This window comes from Harpia harpyja, chromosome 4 (genome assembly GCF_026419915.1).
Source record: "Harpia harpyja isolate bHarHar1 chromosome 4, bHarHar1 primary haplotype, whole genome shotgun sequence".
In the NCBI taxonomy this organism is placed as follows: domain Eukaryota; kingdom Metazoa; phylum Chordata; class Aves; order Accipitriformes; family Accipitridae; genus Harpia; species Harpia harpyja.
Window position 1 is genome coordinate 66,772,582 of NC_068943.1, and position 27,197 is coordinate 66,799,778.

Genomic DNA, 27,197 nt, shown 5'->3' on the forward strand with positions numbered 1-27,197 from the left:
ATTAAGCAGGCTACTGTATTTTAGTACTTGTTGAGATGTCTCTTAGCTAGATTATTGTGTAGCTTCTCAAGTGTGACTCCCTTTAGATCTAATCTCCATAGCAAGTAATCCATCACAAACAAACACAGAGAGGCACAGGCCATAGTCATAACAAAAGAATACAGTTTTGTTTTGGTTTGGTTTTTTCCCCACAGTTCCCCACAGTCGCTTTCAAAGCCTTCTTTATTGTCATTTTGTTTTATCAACATTGATCGGAGAGCCTGGTGGCAAGCCAGAACAAAGAGGATTGATCTCAGGTTCAAGTAAGAGGGAATTAGAAATGGGTAAAGCACAATGTATTAACAGGGATTTTCACTGAATCCAATTCCCAAGTTTTTTTCAGGCTACTTAACTGATTTTGGTATGTTACTGCAAATGGCTTTTCTTATGCATTTTGGAGGGGGAAATTTGGTTTCATTTGTTTTTAATAATTTGAGAAGGTGGTGTACTCCAAACAGACCTATGTTCCCTTCCACACTGCTACATACAAGTACTTATAGCTTTCTGTATTTTCACATGTATGCCTAACCCTGATTATAAATAGAAAGCAGAACAAGGAATGGGACAGTTATTTGACAGTCAAATGCTGAAGCTCCTACACCTGAACATCAGGGAGGACAAAATCAAAGTACTACAAAAAGGCTACATTGACACCAGTAGAAAGATTCTTGGCACAGAAGTATTTTCTCACACATACAAACTTTCTGATCATTTTTTATAATGGTTAGTTTAGTTTGCTTTAGTTTAGTTTAGTTTTGTTTTGTTTTGTAGGTCATCCTGACATGTGTTCAGCACTGAAGAAACCTGGGCAAACAGAAAATAACGACCCACCTTTAGCTGCTCAGACTGGAGTGTGTAGACTGCTACTTGTGAGTTTAGCTTATTCTCAAGCTTCTCTTGCTCTAGAGACACATCACAGACATTCACATATAAGAAATTCTACTTGTCATATCTACGAGTGAGGTGACAACTCTCAAACCTAATCTGTGCCTTTGGGCAAGGGTAGAGAGATGAGCTCTTGCATGGCTTTCTGTTGCTGAAGTTGACACCCTTGATGAACTCCTACTCACTGTAACTTCAGACCCCGTCACTAAAATACTGTCTTAGTCATCTGTCCTTTTTTTATGCTATTGCATGCTTTTTCCACCAGATGGTAGGCAATAAAAGCAGGAAACACAAGCTATCTGATACTGTATACTTAAAAGAAATCAAACAAAATAGATTAAATGCAACTGTGAAACAATTCTCCATATGCCGGACTCCTGTTTATGCTTGCAACTAAAACACAGCACTGGGAGAGATCTGGTCAGTGTTTGCCGGTATTTGATTAATAGCACAAGTAAGGCCTACATAAGCACATGGTACATATGTTATTACATATTGAAAAGATGCTATTGAGTCTCCTATTCTGTTGTTCTTTAGTTGTAAACAAAACTAATTATTATCAGGATATGCATTTTCTGTCAATTCCTTTAAGGAAAACCATTTATTGCACTTATCCTGCTGTAACCAGATAAATGAAATTGTCTCCCCAATGTGTAAATTTCTTCTCCTGCCTTGTTAGTGCTGTCTTGTACATGAAGTACTCATTTAGTTGCAAAAACCAATTATCATCCGTGTCTGGATACATTAAGAATTTTCCTACAAGTCTTTTTCTCTCTATCACATTTTAAGCAACACTGTACATGAATTATTCATATTGCCCATATTGCAGGCAGGATTTTTTATTATTAAATTCGATCATAATAATAGTTATTACCACAGTCATGGCAGTTTTATGAGTATTCTTCAATGCCATTACCTGGAAAGATTTCAATCAAGACATATAAAAGATGCAAATCAATTTCCATAATAAAATTAAACTGTACCATCTACTCTTTCATCCTTGCAATAGAGTTGATTGACAACTTCTCCCTGATAGTTGCAGCTGATAACTTGCAGGTATGGTAATGGAGAATGGCAGATTCTCTTGCTCTAGTATTCTAAGAAATTCAGTGTTTTTCTTGCCTTGTCAGTATTTAATGCCCATGTCTTCATGAAACACAGTGTTTAAGATGCAAATGTTCAGTTTACAAATATTCTTCCTGAACAAGACAATTATTTCTCTCTGGCAATATGAGATTTGCCTTTTACTAACCAAAGGCAGTGCACAATAAATGAAATTATTTAATGAATGTTCTTATTTGTTTCTGAGTACTGCTGCTCTCCACAAAGGGATCTTAGAATCATAGAATCATAGAATCATTTCGGTTGGAAAAGACCTTCAAGATCATCTTTTCCCAAAGAGGATGTTCTTCAGGTGATTCCCCTAACTTAATCCTGCACTTTTATTTTAAACCTTTCTCTCTTCCTTGTCTTAGCACTGCTTTAGCACAGGTTTCAATGACCACCTGATGGTTCTTCTTTGCTTGCTTTCTGTGCAAGCACTTGATAGCTTGTTCCTACTTCCTTGTTTGATTACTGCTTCTGTTTCTCTATATGCTCCCCATTTATCATTTCCTGGTGCTTTAGATCAAAGGTGCTGTCTAAATAAAACATAAAATGTAATGTCCACTGGTGCTGGAATTAACTTCCATATAATTTTGCCTTTACTCTGGAGGTAGATTAAATCTTGATGAAAGTTTCAAAACAGGACCCTTGACTTCAGATCCATTTACATCAATTGAAAGGCAGAGCAATGCATTCATCTTGAAGGAGTTACTCTGGAATGATGCTGGAGTAATTAAGATGAGAATATAAACAGCATTAATAGGGATAAATGGGTCTTCTCTCTTCAATTAAGCTTCAAGTAAGGCCAAACAATACGAACCATCAATCAACCCTAATACCTTGGGAAGTAAAGTGATCACCATTTAGAATCAAGGAGAAATTTATTTTCATGATACAGAATTGGACAATTCTATGCATTATGTAAAAGCTAATGTTCCCATTGAAGTTTCTGGGTGGCATCTGTTCAAAGTAGATTCCTGGAGTAGAGACACTCTTGCTCTGTTCCACTATAAAATCCTTATACTCCTAAGAACTTCCTCTTTCATGTTCAAAAACACTTAAAAAGATAGATTACATCACACTTCAAGAAACTAAACCATGCAAGACTGAATTGATGTCTGTTATGTAATTCAATTTATTACAGCAAGGCTTCAGAATTAATGAGTGAATTACAATTTTTCCCATAAGCAATTTTTTATTCCTGCTAAGGTCATGTTAGGACTATTACTGTTATTTTCGAAGAAGCATGATTAAAAATGTAATAAGCTGTACATTTTTCTATATAAATTTTCTATTTTCAAATGTATTTAGAGGTTGTCTAGATTGCCATTTAAATTATTCACCAACCTTTAATGTTACCTGCGTATTATGGCATCTGTTAAAATCACTTTCTGCTCAGAATTAATTGCTTTCTTCATCTGCAACAGATCCTGAAAAGTTTGCTGATGTTTTTCCAACTGGTGTATATCTAAGTATTAGCCATCTCTAATAGAACCTTATTTTCTACATTCATAACTCTCCTTCCCCAAGACCATTTTTTTAGCTAGGGTCATAGGTTATTCCGTCATGTTTTCAAAATTATTTTAACTCTGAATATAATGTTTGGAATTGATGGTAGCGCTATAGCCCATGTGTAAAATTTGCAGTTCATGTGTACAATGAGACATTTGGAACAAATGCCATCATCATCACTTTGGGATAAAACGTACCTTTTACACCACAGATAACTAGAAATTCCAAGATGTGTTGGATGGCATTTTCCAATGGGCTGAAAGTCCATTTGGATCTTGGTTCTCATTGCCTTTGAAAGAAACAAGTCCCTGTCGAATGAGCTTTGGCTGATCTTGCTGTGTCGGTTTAAGATACCTGCTGGAAGCAAGCATCTCTGTAGCAGAGCTGACAGAAGAAAAATGCATGTGCTAGACATTTCAGTCTAAAGGTTAGTGCATTAGTTTAGCAGTAAGTGGGAAATGGGGAAAACTGCCAAGATGTATGCCGAACTGGCTGGAGTACCGGGGCACATTGCACTCCATGAAGTCTGCCAGAGGAATGGTAACTGCAGGCAGACAGTCAATATTACAAATTTAGGCTGCTAGTGTCTTAAACTCCAGCAGTGGTTTACTTGGCCATTGAGCCAGAACTGGGTTTGGACTTTGGAAAGCCTCATACAGTACTAACAGGCAAAAACCTTCCTGTGTAGGTATGAAGTATCCATCATCAAGCTGCCACTGTGATTTAATGCTATGTCTGCATTAGCAAACTTAACAGGTCTGAGACCAGTTCTCTGGCTGTGAGAGCAAGTGGCTCAGCATGACCTGTGTCCACTCTGGCAGGTGGAAAGAGTTTCAGGACTGAGGTGCTCCTCAAACCACACTTAGGCTTTTCCTGAGACAGGTTTACTTGGCACAGACTGAAGTTGTGCCAAGGAGAGGAAAATAATTAACCTGTACAGATGATGATGGGTCAGTGTGGCCTTGATTAATTTACCGCTGAAGGTGAAGCAACAGATATACAACTTCAGGAAGAAGTAGTAGCAGAAGGATTTAATAAGCAACATGGTCATCCACTGTAGAAAGCCCAGAGAACTTTATGGTATTTTTCACACGCCTACTGTAAGTAAAGGGTAGTATCTGTCTTCACTCTGTAAAAAATGAGCTCCACCATTGCTAGGCCTCCTCTCTGCTTAGGAATGCAGAAAGAATACGCAGAGTCCATGAGAATCCACCAGGTGACCATTCAAATTCCCTTTTCCTGTCTCCCCAGTCAAGCAGGACAACACCAATTTTACCCCTATTAATTATGGTGATGTCCTTGCGAGGCCTCCTTTTTTATTGTGGGGTGGGATGGCACAGAGACTGGTGTCCCTCATCACTGTATTACACAACCATACCAGTGTTCAGTCTTCTGCACTTGCAGAGGCAAGGAAAAGATTTGCCATGAAGAGAAACTACTTCAGTCTCTGCCACCTTCTTTTTGGGTTGTGTTTTTTTTCTCATCACAGAATCACAGGAATGTTGAGGTTGGTAGGCACCTCTCAAAATCATCTAGTTCACCCCCCCTGCTCAAGCAGGGACACCTAAAGCAGGTTGCCCAGGACTATGTCCAGCTAGATTTTGAGTAGCTCCACAGATAGAGACTGCAAAACCTCTCTGGGCAACCTATTCTAGCATCTGATCACCCTCATGGCAATCAAGTTTTTTCTTATGTTCAGATGAAGTTTCACATGTTTTAATTCGTGTCCCTTACCTCTGGTACTGTGACTGGGCACCACTGAGAACAGCCTGGCTGCATCTTCTTCATTCCTTTCCAAAAAAAGTGAGATTATTCTGAATCTCACTTTTCACTCCATGTTTATTATTTATTACTGCTAGCATTGATTTTAGTGCCAATAGGTGCCAATGAAAATTAATGAGGTCTTTGAATAAGACCTATAGTATTGTAGAGCACAATGCAGAGACATGAGACATGGAAAATAAATTGCAAGCAAGAAAACTTTCTCCTGGATCACTACCACAAGGCTAAAGGCATTTTCATTGTGATATTGTCATATCACATGGGCAGGAACTGTGAAAAACACTCCTTTGGAGTTTCATGTGGATTGGTTCCATTTCATGGAACATGCCAATATTTGAGGGACAGTGTGCTAGCAAGATCCTTCGGTCTGCCATCTCAGTGGAGGCAGGGGATGGAGAACCATGCAGCAGCAAAGACGCAAGGGTTATTGATGTCTTAGAAACCACGGAAGCACCAGAGAATGGTCATGTAGGATTTAGGGTTTCTCCCCCTAAAAAGGTGGCAGGATCAATAGCCCAGCTGGAGTGCCTCTACACCAATGCATGCAGCATGGGCAACAAACAGGAGGAGCTTGTGCAGCAGGAAAACTATGACATAGTTGCCATCATGGAAACATGGTGGGATGACTCGCACTACTGGAGTGCTGCAATGGGTAGCTATAACTCTTCAGAAGGGATAGGCAAGGAAGGAGAGGCAGTGGGGTAGCTCTGTGTGTTAGGGAGCATTTTGATTGTCTAGAGCTTAATGATGGTGATGATAGGGTTGAATATTTATGGGTAAGAATCAGGGGGAAGGGCAACAAGGCAGATATCATGGTGGGACTCTGTTATAGACCACCCAACCAGGATGAAGAGGCAGGCAAAATATTCTATAAGCAGCTGGGAGAAGTCTCACAGTCACTAACCCTTTTTCTTGTGGGGGACTTCAACTTACCAGATGTTTGCTGGAAATACAATACTGCAGAGAGGAAACAGTCTAGGAGGTTCCTGGGGCATGTGGAAGATAACATCCTGACACAGCTGGTGAGTGAGCCAACTAGGGAAGGTGCCCCGTTGGACCTGTTCATGAACAGAGAAGGACTTGTGGGTGATGTGATGGTTGGAGGCTGTCTTGGGCATAGTGATCATGAAATGATAAGAGTTTTAGATCGTCAGAGAAGTGAGGAGGGGGGTCAGCAGAACTGCTACCTTGGACTTGTGGAGGGCAGACTTTGGCCTGTTTAGGAGCCTGGTTGACAGAGTCCCTTGGGAGGCAGTCCTGAAGGGCAAAGGAGCCCAGGAAGGCTGGACATTCGTCAAGAAGGAAAACTTAAAGGTGCAGGAGCAGGCCATCCCCATGTGCCAAAAGACAAGACGGTGGGGAGAAGATCAGCCTGGCTGAACAGAGAGCTTTGGCTGGAACTCAGGAAGAAAAGGAGAGTTTATGACCTTTGGATGAAGGGGCAGGCAACTCAGGAGGACTACAAGGATGTCATGAGGTTATACAGGGAGAAAATTAGAACTAGGACTTAACGTGGCTACTGCTGCAAAAGACAATAAAAATGTTTCTATAAATATATTAGCAACAAAAGGAGGGCTAAGGAGAATCTCCCTCTTTTATTGGATGCGGGGGGAAACATAGTGACAAAGGATGAGGAAAGGGCTGAGGTACCTAATGCCTTCTTTGCCTCAGTCTTTAATAGCAAGACCAGTTGTTCTCTGGGTACCTGGTCTTCAGGTTTGCCTTAAATATTGAGGCAGGCATACAAAAGGGACAGATATGTAAAACTCCACTGTGCATCCACAGAAGACTGGACAGTCCCTGGATGTTCCCTTCATTTGTCGGTGTCACATATTAGTTGCCAAGTAAATTAAAGCCATTCCCTGTCAAAGATGTAATAGTACTTTCCAAGGTAAAGTTTCCCTTCCTCCTCCTCTTTAATTCTGCTAGATCTTCAGAATCAGACTGCTGAGGTCAGTAAAGCTGGAAGCTAAACAGTAAATAAGGAACCAGAAATGAAAATTGCTAATGAATATTGTGGAGGAAAGTTTGCAGTAACACAACCACCTTTTTCAACTAACAGTAGTAGTTTGACAGAACAAGACTGCAATCTATCTATTAGTAGCTTATTTTTTCTTAAGTTTAGATTTTGAACCTATTCTCTTATGCTGCCTGAATGAAATATATAACAAGAAGATTCAAGAGACACTTCTTCACTCTGTCCACCCCATTTGATATGTTCTAAGCTTTTTTTCAAACTCTAAAAGTACAGTACACCCACTCTTCATTGCCTCATCTGGACTCTCCCCGTTTGTCATGTTCCACCTAAAAGAGAGTTATCAATGGTAACTATTCAGAGTCTTCTCTGTCCTTCTCCACATTATTGCAACTCCATTGGAAATCTGTCAGGTCCACATTTGCTACTGAGAGCTTTACAAAAAAATCAGTCAGAAATCATTAGTAATTTACTTTTCTTTTTAATTAATTTGTTCATTTCCTGCCAGGAAACTTAAATTTAAATAAAATCAATGATTGTCCCAGCATTCATTCTTAACTGCTTTGTCAGAAAAGGGAAAATTCTAGCTGAAGTCTGCATGGGGGATGGTGTTCCTATAAGAGGCAGTGACCTTAGCATCTGTGTTGTCACCACACATCCTTACATAATTTCTACAGGTACAGTGCGTTACCCCGTTACATTTTGGTTCTCATGAGGACTTGTTCACCTTCATCATATCGTGTGTCAGACACCCATCCATATCTACCTAACTATCTGTTTATCTATCTATCTATCTGACTATCTTTGTACCTATCTGAAACCTGATAGATGCCTAGAAAAGAAGCTAGGATTTGCTACAATCTAAAACTTCAACACAGGAAAGATAATTTAATTATTTTGAAATTGATTTCTTTAGGAAAATAAAAAGTAGAGAGAAGTTAACCATATTTGTGACATTGGATTCTAATGAAATAGTTCAACTACCATCCTAAATTGTGCTGGCTTTGTTAAAACATCATAATCAGAGAAAGAATGTTCTTCTAAATGGAGTTGCCTTGAGTTCAAAATTGGATTTTAAATTGTATTATTCTAATGTAACATTTTATTCATTGTTTGGTAAAAGATAACTTGAGATCACACATGTTTTCTGAGGCTCTGCCTTAGCCTTTAAAGCCAGCACACATTTTCCATGGCCTAATTTCTAACTACTGCCCTATAAATTCTTCTTGTATGCCAGCTAGTGAAAAAGGAGGAGACTAAATAGTCTGCTCAGGAGCTCGTGACTGAATTGTGGGTTACCTATATGGGCTTTTTCTCCCATATGTCATTGAATATATTCATATTAAGCTCCATGTCTGCAGCTGAACTCCCTTTGCCTGACCTACTGTAATTGAGATTCTAAGCAGATAGAGACCTCCTGTGTTTGCATGTCTGAACCATTCCTTCTGATCCTGGTTCCCCCTATTTCCAAATCATTATTTCACTATTTCTATTAAAACTTGACATGACTAACAATATCATTTTCAGAACTAGACTCGTTTCTCATGAATGACAGATATCTCTTTATTTCTGCTGTGAGTATTGTAAAAGAAGGAAAAATTAGAGATCTTGAAGTAGTTGCATGGTATCAAAAATTGCACTTTGCTTTATAATAGTAATGCTTTGTAGTTATCCATCCGTCTTCAAACACTAATCAATTTTAAGTTATTACAAGGTTTATAATGGAATATATCATTTGTACTTCTCTTATCTTCACTGGAATTCATTCAAGTAGGGGTTTTTTGGTGGTTTTTTTTTTAATTTAAACTCTCTAACAGCTATTCTTTTGCTCTGACTTAATAACCAGAAAGGTCTGCCCTCATCTTAAAATAGAGTGACAATGGTTATGTCTTCCTGCTCTTACCATCCATTTCACTGTTCCATTTTTTAAGTGGAATAGACCACACCTTTTGATAGATATCAAAGGAAAGCCTCAGAGAAATATTTTTTGAAGATTAAAGGGATGGAATTATAAATGAGTAAATGTAGTTTGATTTAATAAACCTGGTCTGATGGCAAGATATAGGAGTCCCAAGCAGTGTAATATCCTAAGAAAATCCATACAACCAGCTGAGACAAAACAAATGAAGGTGCTGAATTTAAGCTTTTGAATGTAACTGTTCAGCTTTGAGGCTACAGCTCAAACCAGTCCCACATTAGACCTAATATGGATCTTGCATTACTTTTTGGAAGTGAGAGGTGTTCATCTAGGGAGGAAGGCTGGCATTCAATTGTTGGTTGCGTGCTATTCAGATGTGGAGGTAGAAGCCAGAAGGAAAAGGAAAGGGTAAAGATCTAGGTAGAACCGCAAAACAGGGTGTCTCAGTCTGCATATTCTGCTATGACATGCACATCAGTTACATGGGGAATCAACTGTATTCTAGCAATGATGTGAATTAGGGTTCTAATGTAATTTAAAGGAGTAATTTCATTAATTACTGTAATAAATGGGATTGTATAAGTTTGGAAGAATAAATCTTGGTTTTATCAGCACAAATTTTGCTAATCTCAGATGATCAGTTATGGTTAGAGCCACCCAGAGACTTCCAAATTTCAGTACTACATTGGATTACCTCAGTCATGACTGCTTAAACACAGATCTTCAAAACCTACACTTATACCTGCCCCTAAACTTAAAGCTGCTTGTGTTTCTGCTGCTAAAGTCAGCTTCTAAGACTAAGCTAGTTGGCTTCTGAGCCCTGACAGGTATCTCACCCTTGCTGTTTCCACTTGGATGTTGTCTGTGACGTTCAATCTAGTAGGAGAGATCTGGGTGCAACAGTGAGATTTCATGTTGCAGCAAATACAGCCAAAGTGAGATGTTTCAAGGCTGGGTGGTTTATGAACATGTTTTATATAGGAGCCCCATGGATGGATCACTTACATAAGGGGTGGCATTTGTTTCTAAATCTCTTGCTCCTTGTTTGAAACTGTTTTTCTTACCTTCCAAGTGCTTTAGTCAGTTGTTTCTGGAGACATTAAGATCTCTTTCTGTCTGATAAACATCTAGCTACCTAAAGTGAAGTGCAAGGGCTCTGGTGGGAGGAAATGGCCGTGGCTGATAATGGAATTCTGCACGGCAAGTTTGCTGGGCCTTTTTTCTCCTTTGTAAAAGATGGAGGGGTGCAGATTTTCAGCTCACTCTAAAACAGGCGTATTTGAAAACATTTCTCCCACCTCTGGCAGAAAAATTCTCTTCCGTAATTATTAGATGAAGTTGTTCTTACAATTATTGTAATAATTGTTTCCCTTTTGCTGTGGGGAAAAAAAAAAGGAAAGCTTAAAGATTTTATTTTATTAATAATTCTTTACTTACTGTCTTCACTTATTAGTGCTGCAAGCAATCAATGAAAGCACTGTCAGACCTACTTTTTACTTCTTTGTTCATTTACTAAGAAACCTGGGTCATTTTGTGTGTATGTGTGTGTGCGTGTGAGCAGAACACAGTGTCTAGAATAAGTTCACTTAATAATAAAATGGGTCTTTTTTGAACATTGAAATACTGAAAGATTTGAAGTTTTGGGGGCTTTGAAAAGTTTTACTGCTGTGTTGACTTGGTCTTGGACCTGATTTCCTCACAGGCAAGCATATAATGATCTTAAGGTATGTGTTGGAGATCTATGTTAAAAATAATTAGATCCTATTCTAATAAGAACAATTAAAATTATGAAAAATAAACTTAAATAATGTTATCAGTGTTAGTGCAAAAATACATTAATCTTCCCTGGTTGTTTGAACACTCTTGTACAGTAGAATAACATTCTTCTTCAAATAAGAAAATAAGTTTTTATTGTTTTTTTTTAATTACTTTAAGGCAAAGTCAAAACTCTAAAACAGGTTAAAGAGAGAGAGAAAAAAAGAAGAAATCTTGAAAGAATAAGCTGGCAGCAGTGATTAAAAAAGAATGACCTTGCTCTCTGCATTTATGTTTGTTTTGTAGGATAGATGGAGCAGGTTTTACAGGGGAAGATTTGATAATAGAAGACTAACCTAGTCAACATGTGAGACATTTCAGAACATCCCTTACACGTTACAACATTTCCCCATTTGCTGACATGCTTATCAGTTCCATTTACACTGGAAGAAAGGCTTGTTTTCATGTATTTTTCCCCCTAAGTGGTGGCATCCTCCATGGGAATTCACAGTTTATGCTTCAGGAAAGAAATGTGGTGCTGCTTTTCTATCAGCCCCCTCACAGCATGAAGCTGTACGGTGTTATAGTGGCTTCAGTTCTGCTAGCCCAGTCAAATGCTGCAGGACCTTAAAGCTCAACACTGTAGAAAACACTGTAGCTACTTGGAGGTACCAGTTTCCTTTCCTCTTACCCAAAAAAGATGTGAGAGGTTCTGCTGCTCTCACCGGAGACCAAAAGAATGATGAAATACATGCAACTCTCAAATGGTTCCAGGACCCATCATTTTCTATATTAATAAGGGAAGAAAGGGTGACTAAGAGGATGACTAATGGTGACTATGAGGCAGACACTGTGTACTCCATGTACTTTCTTGGAGGAAGGGATTATGCATATCTTGGGTTGTATTTCCATAGTTGTTATGTCTCTCCTAAACCTAGATTAAAACCTTTTTGTCCCCCAAAATGGTGGTAACATTTAGCAGCTTTTCAGTGTTTCTGAGACTCTTTAATTCTTGTTTTAGTCAAGTCCCACAAGAAATGCTTGGGTTTTGTGTTTTGTGTTTGGTGGGGGTTTTTTTAAATATTAATTGGGTTTTTACTAGAAATGCCAGGTGTGCTACAAATCTTGTAAGAGAGTGTATTCTCATGAGAACCCTAGCCCACTTCTGTAAAATTCAGGTTTGTACAGTGTAAATATAAAATCCCATGTGTGTTCTCTGAAATAGAACAAACTTCTGGTACTCACAGTTTGTACTTTTGCAGGGAGGTTTCCAATGAGTTTGTTACATGGTAACACAGGAATGCTCAGTCACTTTGGGCTCTGTTTAGGGAGAAATTTCTGGTTACCCAGCATGACTGAACGTTAAGATGTTCTATTAAACATTGCTTAGTGACAAATCTGGAGTACTAATATCAACAATAATATTTTCACTTCAATTACTTTTAGGCTTTAGATTTGGTGAATCTTGAGGAAGGGTCATAAATATATAGTGTCTGTTATGCCAAGACATCATAAGAAACTCTGGAATTTTTTTTTACTTCAGTTATCCCATTGAACACACTTCACAGTTTAGTTCATTATCATTTCAGTTGTAAAATGTGTGTACTGTATCAATGAACAAAATTATAGATATTGCACAATGTATTTAAGAAGTAAAAAATTCTGAAGAATTTACTGAGCTGCCATCCAAAACTAGTTTGGGAAAGCAGGATGGTTTTTTGTTTTCATGGGGCTGCAAATTAAGCTGCAAATTTCTTGAGGTTACTTGGAATATAGTGTCGTAAAAGCTTTCTTGTGGCATTTTTGGACTTGTCTGTCTAGAAGAGAACATTGGAAACTTCACAGTTCTACGTGGAAAAAAAAAAAGATGGAAAACTATATAAGGTTCTTGGGGCTTAGGGTAAAGAGGATTTGTATAGTTTTTGTTTTTCTGTTTATTTGTGATTCACTACCACACCTTTTTTGGAGTCTGGCTTAAGATTTAGTAAGATTTGCATTTTGTACTTCTTTTGGCTGTTACCGAGTTATTTAGAATTAGCTCAGGACGACTGAGACAAACCACTGCTTAGCGAAGTCGTAATAATAATTGGAGAAAATGGAGTAAAATGAACCAGAAGTGTAACACACGGATAAATCACAGCAGCATAGCTGGGGCTCACGGGCGGTAAAATGGCCCACGCTTGCCCCCTGCAGGAAGCTCTAACCCATCCAGCTGCGGCTGCCACCAGAGCATCCTCATTTTTAAAAGTAATAAAATCACCCTATTCATTATCAAATTGATTATTACACTTTATAACTTAGGTAATAATGAAACAAAAATATTTTCTGACCAGCTACAGAAACATTCATATAGAAAACGATCATTCTTTGTCTAACCCTGGTTTTTTATTACTATATTGATCTTAAACTTCCATAGGTTTTACTGTTCTTTTTTTTTTAGTCAATTTAATTTGTACTGAATTAGTTTTATAACTGCAGTAAAATATTAGTACAATGTTCTATAAATTTTCATGAAGTGAGGATTTTCTTCATATGTTTTATTAGGTAATTTTAAGGAAATATGTTCTGCACCATCTGTGTCTTTAACTGCTCTCTGGTCATTTCACTGGAGTCATAAGCGTCATCTTATGCCTCTTGTCAAGTATGATCTGGAGAATTGTGGATTGTTCAAAGAGGTTTTTTTAATTTTTCTCCCTTTCTGAATCTTCCTGCCCTTCACCCTCACTTTTAGCCTATTATTTTAAGCAGTGAAGGACAGATAACTATGGAGTAATGGGAGAGTGTTTGTGTATTTTCCTAACACAGGAGAAGGCAGCTAATTCTCCATTAGCATATGGACTATTCCAGAGTTATGCAAATACGTGTCTATCAAAATTAGTCATGCAATGTCACATTTGAATATGTTCTTAGATTCAGTTTTCTAAACACTTTTGTAAGCACAGAAGAAAGCTGTAAGTCATTCCTATTTCCAACAATTTTTGTTCTGAAATTAATTACTATATTTGCTATCAACATCTACAAAGTATACTACAGAAACACAAATAACTGTCAAAGATGAAGCCATTGGGTCTCCTGAAGCAGTGATGAGTTATTTGGCCTAACTGCATGAATAGGCTTCCGCTGATTTGCTGGTGAAACCCTCCAAAGCAATGGAGTTGCACAAACGCACGTATTCATATGGGATAGCAAATGTTGGAGACATATCTCAAGTTATTCCTATGTGCCTTCTCCTACCTAGTCTTGGTATCTGCTCTACATTTAGGCTTTTTCTACAGTTATCAAATTGTTTGGGGGTTTTGTTTTTGTTGTTGGTCAGTTGTTTTGTTTCGTTTTTTAAATGGGAAATTAGATGGGAGCCCAGTAATGAGTTTGCAATAATATCCCAGTCCCCTTGTAAAAGTGGAATGGTGACTTTTGAGCTGATATATTCTCTTAGAAATAGTTCTTCTAGATACTGCAATCAGCAGTCATTGTACAAAATGGTTGTACAGTATCTAAGTATGTGTGTTCCACCTTGTACTCTCAACTACTCTCTCCTGAGCTATCGTACCTTAATCAGAAATGCTCCTGTTCAGTACTGAGATACTAAAACACAAGGGAACCTCAGGAAATAATATGTGATGATAAAATAGATGGCAATGTTCCTGCTAAATTAGTGCTGACCTTACAGTGCCTCAGCACACTGTGAGGAAGACTGTGATGCTGACATAGCAAAACTGAAATACCAAAGTTCCCTTCTGCTCATTTTTTCTGTGGTTTACATGCTTCTTCACTGATTTCTCTTATAAATGTAGAAAGCTGTTTATCTGCTATGGTCATGTCAGCTTTCAGGTGCAGTAAGCAGTCCTTTGTCTATCCAAACATTCCCTCTTCATTCAGAAAATTATTCTGCTTTATTTAAATCCTCAGCTGTCGCTGTTGCTTGGCAAAGTGCGGTAAACTTGTGAACACACTCATTTGCACCTTGAGGAACTAAATGACCTCTCTTGGTCACTTTGTTTCATTCACATTGTTTAGCCTAAGCCAAGCAAATATCTCAATGTGAATTTCTTGGAAGATGTCACCTGACTCCTCTGTACCATTGGGTTTTTGTCCACCCAACTTTGCACCCTTCTGAGGAGGCTAAAGCACTGATGTCTTTTTAATGCAATCTTTGCTCCTCTGCCTTTGAAGATAATATAAATAGTCTCTTTAAAAAGTGTATTTAGTTGTTCTATGTTTCATCCGTATACTCTTTTACAGGAAACATGTTGAGCCATTTAAAAAGCAGAGTCCTACAAAATTACTCTCCAACACACACATAAACATGTACATGAACACACACACATATATCACAGTGACTTGGCTTGTGTTGATTTGCTGGCCTTTAATTCTGAGTATTGCATTGGGCCTCTTTTCTAGTAGTATTACAAATTCCCTACCATACTTACTATCAGAACACTTTCAGCCTTCATAAACTTGAGTCTGAATTCAGTGACTTCCTTTTCTCAGCAAATTCTTACTAATTTGTCAAGATGAACACTTGGTGTACCAGTAATACTCCTTTGAGTCACTTCTCCCAGGACACTAGTCCCTTAGCGAGGACCCACTTAACCAGCAAGATTTGTTCTGTAAGGCACATATCTTCCTATGTTTTCATCTTTCTTTTTTTTTTTTACCTACTTTCTGTTTAGCAATATAAATCTTACATATTAAATTTTTGTTGGATGTTGAATGTCTTTGATAGCTGCCTAGTCAGCATCCTTTGACAAAATTAAGCAAGAAATCATAATTCATCAAGGACTCCGAACATGCTGTTGTCAGTACTAACATTACCTCATAGTGAACTGTCTTTCAGCCAAGTCCCCTAGTTGGAAATACAGGGTGAAATGTTTCAAACTTCTTTTTTTAATTTCAGCTGTTCCAGAGAGCTCCTAGAGAATCTATTCACTGCTCTGTTCTTCCCCTCAGAGGTTTGCCACTGATCCATTTTATGCCAGGTATCACATGGGTTTCAAATGTTGTTAAAGGCTTTACAAAAAGTCTGTAAAAGAACTGCTTCACAAAGCGTGGAGTTACACTGTGTGGATGGAGAAAATGATGCTTCAGAAGCTTAGCCATTAAACAGAGTCACTAGAACAAGGAATGAGACTTGTTCAATGCTGGCTAATGACTGAATTACTCACTTTTGCTCTAAGATGTTCAACAGCATGATCTGCCTATCTTTTAATGGAAAATTTTCAGCATGTTTACTTTTTGCCAGAAGGTTCCTTTACTGAAACCTTATAAATAATATAATACAGCTGTGATCACTTGTCACTTTCCCTTTTGTGTGATCTGCATAATATAGCATATTTGTTATGCAGGAAAGAAATCTTTTTCCTTGTTTATGTCTTAATGGCTGCACATCACAGAGCTGAACATTTTCTCACTCTACATAATAGGAAAGTCTACATAGAAACTAGTAGAACTTAGCATCACTATGGCCATAATAACTGGAGCACATGAAAAATGGACTAATATCTACATTATAACCTGTTTCCCAAGTTCTGCTCATGAGAGTCCATACATGTTTAAGACACTCCAGCTTTAGTTCTCATGCCTGGAAAAATACAGTTTTATTAACATGTATTTTCTTTATGCAAAAAATGTGTAGCCTCATTTGCACTGTACTACAACAGCCTCTTTATTGATGCTGGAGTACTGATAGTTACTTATTTTAAATTAATGAATAATAATGTCCTGTCTCTGATTTGTACCTTATTTTATATTTATATGTATCACACTATAATATGTCTTTTTTACTCTCCAAGAAACCTATTGTGTTAAAATCCAAGAATATAGGATAGTAACTCTTATTAATGTAACCATTGGGTAACACTGGGCAGACAACTTTCCCATCATGTTAGATGAAAGTGTGTATTCAAGAGTACATTACAGTTATTAACCACAAGATGGCTCAATAGGAGAGGGAAATGAAGCTTTTTTATGTCAGAAAAAACGCAGTTTCTGCATTTTAACTGAACTCGAATCTTGGGTCTTCACACACTAGCATTAAATGCATCCAGTTCAATCCATTATTAAAACGCAGAAACACTGTACTGTTAATCCAATTTAGATAAAAGGCAATCATGAGTTTTAGTTTCCTTCACTATAAAGTTAAAAGGCTTGGGTTTTTTCAGATCTGTGGAAAGCCAGAACAAGAATGATGGAAGGAATCAGGCTTTTAAAGGCAAAATTTCATTGAAGAACTGCTGCATGTTTCACAGACTAAGTCCTCAGTTATCATTAATTAAATATTTTTGATTACTCTAATTATGTGAATCAGGCTTATACTTTATTGATGGGACATAAATTGTTAATAATACATACAGTACAGATAATTTAGGTGGCAACATTAAGACATAGACAATGCTTATCTCCCTCTCTCTTTTTTGTTTACTGCTACATTGCCAGTTATCCATGATTTTACTGCAGATGCAGTTGCATATAGAATCACCAACTATTAATGTCAAGATATAATACAAGAATCCTTTCTTCATTTATCGAATAGATGCTCAGAAACTCTTATTTTGGCAGAAAAGGGACTTAACTTCTTCAAGGTCTTTCCATATTGCTGGGAAGGTTTCTGCACATTTCTTAATGGCTGGAGGAAAACCGTCACAAAGAAAATAGACCCACCTTGTTTGAAGCATCACATTCCTCTAAAACTGAGATCCACCAGTATCAGCTCCTGCATTTTTGCTCTATAGTAAGATTCTCATTCAAATCTTTATAGCCATCACTGCATTTAAACTTAATTTGTGTGTCAGAAATTTCCCTGATTCTAAGTAAAAGTATAGGTTGTATTTAATGTTTCAGCTAAACTACTTCAATAATTAGATCCATCAAGGGAATAAAGAAAAAGAACAAAATCCAATGTTTAAATAGCAACCACTGGGAGTCCCTACCACTGCATGTGTTGCGCCCCAATCTATTGGAGATTCTGGGTGAAAGACTGTCAGATTAGTGGGAAAGCATTTTCCTTGGGACATGGGATGGTCAACATCTCATGTTGGGTACAAAAGAAAACAGCAAAGGCCCTCTGCCACCGACTGATGCTACTCCTTTACTTGACTTGGAACCCATTCTTGTGTTTAAGACAGTGGCTATCCAAGTGAACCGTTGCAAACCCCAACCCCTATCAAGGCAGTGACTACCCAGTTGGAGTGGCAAATCCCTTGTGAGCAAAAACAGTGCTTGAGCTCCCTGACATCATCCTCCAAAGCCTCTTTCTTTAAATGGTATATGTGGGCAACTTGGCTTAAGTCTTCCAGACCTCTAGTTTCTGTGGGTACCCAAACAGGTATACATTCTCTTCTGGTCCCTAGGCCAGGGCAGGTCTGACAACACAAACCACAAAGCCCACCACTCCATTTTTTTTGCAAGCCTTGCTGGATCAGCAGGATACAGTCATCCTGGTGGGCTTGGCCAAAGCAACTTCTGATGACCCTGACTTCTGTAATGTCTGCATCAGAACCATTGGGAGAACCGATATTTTCTCTTAAGAAGAAATAGGCCAATTCAATGTCAAGGTGTCTGTGGATATCCTGGGAGATGCATATCCCTACATGCGTACTCCTTCATTGGTGGGTCATAAGGCCATCAGTTAACCTATTTTAACCATGCTCTTTCCCCATGAAAGGTGGAGATGGAAAGCACATTGCCAGATGGCAAGCTCCACACATAGATTTAAGACTAACACATTGCTCCTGCACAAACACTGCAAGGACTCTGGGGAGCCTCTCTATCCACATTGAATGTTTTCTAGCAGTTCCTGCACCAGCTGTATGTGCAGCCCTCCACACCCTCTGCAAGCACTTGGATCACCTGAAAGGGTGCTCTTGGATCAAGAATAATTTCTGCTCCCTGGTTATTGAAGACTACGAATATATATCTAGGAGTGAATTGGGTGTGTCAGATGGAATATGCTTAAATGTCAATGCGTTTTCTAGTAGTAAAGTGGTAACTGCAGTGAAAAAATGAAACAGCATAGCTTCCCAAGGATAAAAGGAAAAAGAGTGAGACTGAAGAGTTGATGTTATACTCTCCTCCTCTCTTTAAGGTTTGCCTGTTTCCCCCCTCCCGCCCCTTACTCCAAAGTCCTTTCAAGGCAGGTGTGATTACTCTCAACATGTGTCCCCAGACTTTCAAAGCTCTTTTTGACCTTTCCTATATGCTGGGTAGTGGCTTTGGTTCCTACCTGCACAGCCCTTGGGAAACAGCCCTTCTGTAGTGTGCATACTGTTCTCATGCCTTGGTGAGGGTAGCTAGCCTGGGAGAAGGCAGGTGATGGGATGCTACATTCAGCTCATGAGAAAGGGGAGGAGGATGTGAGTGGAACATATTTGCTTGTTGCTCATTGAAGAGCTGCCAGGGAGGAGGGCAAAGGGAAGGAAGTTTCACAGGGACTATGTGAGCAGCAGCTGCAGCTCAAGAGGGCAAAAAATTGATGAAGTGTAGGGAGGCAGCAAGCAGAGGCAGAGCTGGCTGATTAGACCCTGGAGTTATGAAAATCAACCCCTTCATCATCTGGCTGAGTTTCTTCTTCCTCCTACATCTGGCTCACCAGCTGCTGCCTGGAAGCACAGTTTTGCAGCGCTAGAGAGGCAGGCCTCCAGCAAGCACTTTAGCAGCTCCCACTACCACCCCAGAGCATCCTGTGCCTCTGTCAGTCTGTTTTCCAGACACCCAAACTCCTGTCAGCCCTGCAAGGTGCCCAGTGTCCTACTGCAGTCTCCACAGACCACTCCACTCTCTTTTTTTTTTTTCACAAGGCCATCTATGTGCAAACAGCTTGGTCAGCACACTTGTCTGACCAAGCCCTGTACCTGATGATCACAGTCTGTTCTATTTTTCTTATTAAACCCTAACTATTTTTCTGTGTGATTGTCCTCATCATTCTGTGTGTGAATGTGTGTCCATTTATGATGCTTCAAGCCAGACTAGCTGTAGAGTAGGACAAGATTTCCAGACCAGCTACTGGAGACACTCATTTTTGTGTGTGACACTAACAAACTTCAAGCTGAACTAGCTGGAGAATAGCTGAAGAGGTTTAGGGGCTGAACACTGAAGGGCCCATAAATTTGATACAACAACCAGAGACACCCATGAGTAAGATCTGCTAGTGAGCCCTGAGTCTGATCAGCCTGCAAGACAGAGCAGGATCAGGCCATTTGTATTGTTCATTCTTATATGAGTGCTGTTGGTTGATCATGCCTGTGTATGGAGACTGTATAGCAGAGGACATTGAGAGAGGGTTGAAGTTGGGAGCACTGGTACAGGGGGTTGCTGGTGCAGGCCATTGCAGGCAATGGGTGTAAGGCATGGCTTTGCAGGTGTATTCTACAGAAACAGGGCTGTGTACTCCTCCAGTTTCTCTTATTTTGTAGCCCTGGTACCCCAGTAGAGGAGCACGAGTGAGCTGCTGTCTCTGAGTTATGCTTCCAGTCAAAGACCTCTCAAGTGCTTTTCAAGGAACAAGTGTGTACCTCCAAAGCATGATTTCAAGGACACTGCCATCATTGTACTGAGTTCTGTGCTGTGTACCTTGAAACAGTCATCTTTCACACACAGAGACAGTACTGAGGTTAACAACCCCTGATACTGCCAAAGGTTCCTTCTCCCTGAATTTTCTGAGCGGTGAAATGAATAGTGTCAACGTGGCAGAAACGTATGTAAAAAGTAGAAAATTAATCATTTTAAATGGTATAAAAAGTTCATCTGAACACTAAGAGGTTCGGTGAGATCAGGGGTGAGACAGCAAAATAAAGTAGTTCAGATGGCAGCAGAAAAAGGTCCTGAAAAAGAGTCAGAGCAGATGAATGAGAAAGGAGCAAAAGAGTCAGAAGAATGAGCTGAAGTCTGGCAGCAGAGGACAAGCAGAAAGACTTCCACAGCATCTGTCCCCATATATTGCTTTAGAAATCTTCCAGGTTGTTGTGAGACCTCTAGATGGATCAGGAGTCTTCTGCTGCACACCTCAGAGGGTCTTGGGCGAGCATGACCCACACTTGTTCAGAGATCAAGGAGCCTGTCTGTACTGAAGGTCAGTAAATACAGACTGTCAGGGCTTCAAAACCAAGCTCCTGCTCTGAACGAAGTTGCTAATGTAGGCACAACCTAATGCTGTTTATTCTTTCCCTCTGAAAGTAGTGGGGACTGTGTCTGTCAACCTTAAAGAATCACCACATCAACTGAAAAAAAGACCTGATAAATAAAAGTGTGTAAGGGCAAGAAGCTGCATATATTCCTTCTGTCAGTGATGACTCACATCAGCACCTTGAGTGAGTGGTGTGTGGAAAGTTTGTGCCACGCAAAGCAGAGATATTCAGGACACAGACTTTCTCAATGAGTCTCAAGTCTCCTTACCTTTATCATCTGAGAATAGCTCCATACATATTTTATCAGCTTGGATATTAGTTTTTCTAGCCAAGTAAAAATAACTTGCAAACTCCAACAAGACAGTGAAAAAGAAAAAGAGAAATCAATCCTGTTTAAATATATTTTCCTGCAGTCATTACTTGGATATTGATTTTTAGTGAGAGCTTCCAGAACAGTAGGTTTCGACCTGCATATGCTTAACTGCTATGATTTAGAAAGCAGCGGGTGTAACTGTGGTACAGTACATTTAAAACCCAGATTTATCTCATTAAATGCAGTATATATGGTTTATAGGATGTGATCTCTCGAAGTTTCATGGAAAGAGGTCATGCAATCAGAAAAAAAATGAGAGGAACTTGGTTTATATAAGCTTATGTCCAGATACTAGAAATAAAAACTTAATAATATTAATAATAATAAATTAAATTTATATAAGAATGCTTAACATAAAGCTATTTGGTATTTCAAACAGCTTCAGGAGGTCTTTAAAGAATCATCATTTTCTATTCTGGATGCTTGTAAATAAATTTCAACTTTGAACTTTAACTTTTACTGAAAGAAATGGTCTGGTTTCAGTGTTTAATGGAAACTTTTAAACTTGTTTCCTTCAATTATATAAAAATCCTCACTTTTCATCCCTCAAAACACAAATTCCCATCTTTCAAATACCATTAGAGCAATCTATAGGCAATACTTAGGATATGTTATGCTTCAATCATCCATTGTTTTTAAAGTGCATGTTTGTACCTGGAAACCATTGTTTTTAACAAAGGAAAAAAAAAAAAAATAAACCAACCAACCAGAAAAGCAAAAAATTCACAGTTCAGGCTAAGGGTAGCTTTAATTACATTGTTCAAAAGGAGGAACAAAGACATTTGAATGAGATGGCAAAAAAAGCTCCAGAACAATCAAAACACATTGCTGGCTTCCCTAGGGACATGACTTTGATTAGTGTCTTGGGTCAAATTGAGAGTTAGAGCTCTGCTCATGGAAACACCATAGCTGTTTTGATTTTCACGTGCTCAAAGAAGCAGGACTACATAGGTCATTAGGTACTTGAATGCATCTAGAGGAGGGCAACAAAGCTAGTGAGAGGGCTGGAAGGAATGTCCTGTGAGGAGTGGCTAAGAGCTCTGGGTTTGTCTAGTTTGGAGAAAAGGAGGCTGAGGGGTGACCTCGTTGCTCCCTACAGCTTCCTGAGGAGGGGAAGGGGAGAGGGAGATGCTGATCTCTTCTCCCTGGGATCCAGTGATAGGACTGTGGCAATACATCCCGCCCCCCCCATCCTGCCAGCAGGAAACGAAACTTCTCCAGGAAGGGAGAAGGGGAAGGAAACCCTGGAGGCTGCAGGTTGAAATTTGAACTGGCCAATCGAGATGCGCCAGGTACACCGAGGTGACCCTCCTGGCCAATAGAATTAAATGACCACAGGTCAGATTCGACAGGGGTATAAACGGGGTCCCGCCGGAGGACACGTTGGCAGTCCTCCTCGGAGCAGCGGGTCTGCAGTCGGGGACTCCCCCTCGGGCCGGGGCACCGCCCGAGGTAACTCCTCGAGGGAGAGAGCCCTCAGCTTTAGGTGAGTGATACGCGCGTTTTGAGCCATCGCTTTAAATCTTGGGAATTCTTAAGTCGGCCGTGTAGTATTAATTCTCTTTACATCATTGAGCCTGTGATTTTATAGAATGTTACCGGACTTCTAACTAACTTTTGCTGAAGAATAAATCTGAGTTTTAACACCTGTTGGATTTGGTTAGTCGTGCATCCGTCCTGTGAGGAGTGGCTAAGAGCTCTGGGTTTGTCTAGTTTGGAGAAAAGGAGGCTGAGGGGTGACCTCGTTGCTCCCTACAGCTTCCTGAGGAGGGGAAGGGGAGAGGGAGATGCTGAATCTCTTCTCCCTGGGATCCAGTGATAGGACACATGGGAATGGTTCAAAGCTGCACCAGGGGAGGTTTAGACTGGATATTAGGAAGCATTTCTTTACCAGGAGGGTGGTTGAATGCTGGAATAGGCTTCCTAGAGAGGTGGTCAATGCCCCAAGCCTGTCAGTGTTTAAGACATATTTGGACAATGCCCTTAATAACATGCTTTAACTTTTGGTCAGCCCTAAAGTGGTCAGGCAGTTGGACTAGATGATCGTTGTAGGTCCCTTCCAACTGAACTTTTCTATTCCTTTCTATTCTACAACACATCCTTCTAAACACATCTAAGCCATAAACATTCAACTTTATGAGTTTCTTCTGCTAATGAGAATAACCTAGCAAAAAATGGACCTTGAACATTTATCAGGCCAAAAGAGATAAAAAAACCTGGAAGTGTTTTATCATGTGAAACACACAGAGGGAAACACATAAGAATATGCACACCTAATTTTGATGTCTCCTGGTTGTTAGAGAGCTCAGTATCAACTTTATTTTAAAATAGCTTTTTACATTGTCATACTTAAACAATTCTAAATCCTATATGTAAAAAAAAAAAAAAAAAGATATTTTACTGACACTCAGGACTGTTTGGGGGGGGTGGTATTCCAAATGCTGTGTTATTTAAACTGAAAAAAAAAAGAAGTGTCCTTAATTATCCAAAAAGAGTTTCTCAAGCAGGAATTAGTATTGTGTCAAAATTAATGTTTGGTATTGGTTACATTTAATTTATAATCTGATTGCACATTTCATTTACAAATTCCATTTTATCTGGAATTCAGAAATTCAAACTTGGTTGGCAAGAAGAGGGCTTGGAAGAAGGAACATAGATGAAGGTAATTTAACTGAAAAAGTTATAAAATGGGTAATACACTGAAAAGGAGGCTGTATTATAAATATATTTTAATAAAATCTCCATGCTATAACCCCTCAGATTTTTGAAGTTAAGACAAATTTAGACAAAAGTTCATTTTCTCTCTTCTTAGCTTCAACTTGACTCTCCACATTTATTAATTCAAATAAATGGGACTAATGCTTTGAAAAATCTGTTATTCTCTGAAAGGTTGCAATTATTCATAGAGTCATAGAATACCAGCTTGGAAGGGACCTCAAGTATCATATGGTCCAACCTTTGTTGGCAAAAACACAGTCTAGACAAGATGGCCCAGCACCCTGTCCAGCCAAATTTTAAAACTGTCCAATGTTGGGGAATCCGCCACTACCCTGGGGAGATTATTCCAATGGCTGATCTCATTGTGAAAAATTTTCCTCTTGTGTCCAGTCAGAATCTCCCCAGGAGTAACTTGTACCCATTACCCCTCATCTTTTCCATGTGACTCCTTGTAAAAAGAGAGTCTCCATCTTCTTTGTAACTACCCTTTAAATATTGGAACATAGTGATAAGGCCTCCCTAAGCCTTCTTTTCTCAAGGCTGAACAAATCCAGTTGTCTCAGCCTTTCCTCATAAGGCAGGCTTCTCAATCCTTTGATCATCCTTGTGGCCCTTTTCTGGACCCTCTCCAGCCTGTCCACATCTTTTTTGTATAGTGGGGACCAAAACTGAACACAGTGTTCCAGGTATGGCCTGACAAGTGCTGAGTAGAGAGGGATAACGACTTCTTTATCTCTGCTAGTGATGCCCTTGTTGATCCAGCCCAGCATCCTGTTGGCTTTCTTTGCCGCAGCAGCACACTGTTCACTCATATTGAGCTTGTTGTCCACCAGGACCCCCAGGTCCCTTTCCACAGAGCTGCTCTCCAGCCGGGTAGATCCCAGCCAGTGCTGCACTCCTGGATTATGTTTTCCCAGGTGCAAGACCTTACATTTGTCTTTGTTGAACAGGTTGCCTGACTGGACATGATGCTGGGTGTCCGTGCTTGAGCAGGAGGGTTGGACTAGATGTTCCCAAAAGGTCCCTTCCAATATAGAGGATTCTATGATGCCGTGATTCTATGATATATTTCCCTCCTTCTTTGAGAATTTGCTAGTACACTATTTGAAAGAAGTTCTCTAGGAAGTTTTAAAAGAGAATTTTCAAATTTTAGTGAAGTTAGTGAGAACAGCTCAGTCAACAATAAGCACTTTAAAAAATTAAATATTAACATATAAGCAGATACAGAATTGTGAATTGGATTTTAGTGAAAACATATTCAGAATTATTTACAGATTTATGATGATCAAAAGATGATAATTCATACCTTCCATAATTCAACTAGATGTCAGTTCAAGAGAAAAAGATTAGTTTATTTATTTTCTCTAGGGAAGCTATCATTTCTTATTCAGAAAAAGATTTAATATCTGTCAAGGTTTACTTTGTACATATTCACCCTCAATTTTCTAGTGTTTGAATGGTTAGTAACTGTAAATGTTCAGAAGCACATTTAAGTAGAAAATTTAGTGCCTCAGAGATGTTTAGCTGTCAGTAGTTTTTTTTCTTTTAGTTTCTTTTTTTTTTTTTCTTTTTTTGGTTAAATACTTTAGTCATTCATTTTTATTCCTGATATCATGAGTTGGCAAAACAATGTGTACTGACTGCATGGTGTACTGAGTATATTGTTTGGTTAAAATTTACCTGTAAAGCTTAAAGTTAAATTAATTCCAAATGATGCAAACACCAACCTTTCTATGATTCCACAGAAACTAATTTTGTTTTTCTACTACAATACTTGCCATAATACCAGCAACATGATTAGTATATTCCCAACTGAAATATCGTTATCAGCTAGAAGTGAACCAAGGTATATATTCCAGCCTAGTTTAACACAGTTACTGATTTTCAAGGACTATAAGCTACTCTCCAACTCATTAAAATATTGTAAAGCATGAGGAATAAATGAACTTCATTTGAAGTATTCATCCATGAATTTTTAATCGCTTTAGCTTGACTAAAGCCTAGCTGGTGTCTAACTGAGCTTAAGAACAGACTTTTAACAAGATCTATCAGCCAGTGTTAGTTTTTGGCTGTCTTCATGCCACAGGTCTGAAAATTTTGCTGAGAGATACTTGACTCCCTGCCCCACAGCTGATCAGCTGGGTCATGAACCAGGTTAATGTTATCACAAATAGGACAAAGAGAATAAGCATCTTATGAGCAGTAGAAGCATACAGCCAAGTAGAGCCTTTCAACAGCAAAGCCTGTTGTCTTGTGAAGCTAATTTCAGGTCCATGATATGAAAGGTGCCTAGCAGGAGATCAGTGCAAAATGGTCCCGTGGCTTGGAAAATTCTTATATCTGAATTTTGGATGGGAAAATGCAGATTTTTCTTGTCAGCTGGAGAGCTTCTAGCATCATGCAATGTCAGTATGCAGAAAAAAAAGGATTTTTAGTATCAAGTATTCTATTTTGACATTCTCTGGTTCTCATAGCATCTGGCTTTGATTACAGTTCAGATCAGAAAGCTAAAATAAAATTAACATGGTAAATAAATAGTGAACTGGGTGTGAACAACAGGTCTCTGGATCCTTGAGATTACGAGAGAAAAAATATTAGAATGACCAGAAATTACAGTTATTGATAAAATTTGAAACCAAAAATTATCTTTGCAAATATTAAACATTTATTTTCAATTAAAAGAAACCCTGAATTCTTCCAAGTCTACAGATGATATAACCACTGTACACAACCACTGTCATTTCCTGTGGTTTTGAGTCAGTTGTGGCTTGAAGAAAACAATATGGGAACCCAATATTACCGATCCCTTTCCTACCCTGCAGATGAAACCTAGTCCCTCTGAAGTTAGTGATAAAAATCCTTGTGATTTTCTCCATATTTCAAAATCTATCCTAGTGAAACTGAGACGTGAAACTGGAAAACAAGTTTCTTCACTGGTAACTGTTTCCTCAAAGGTATTACACTGCTTTCTTATCCCTGCTCCAATTTATTTCTTAGGCAATATTATCTACTAAA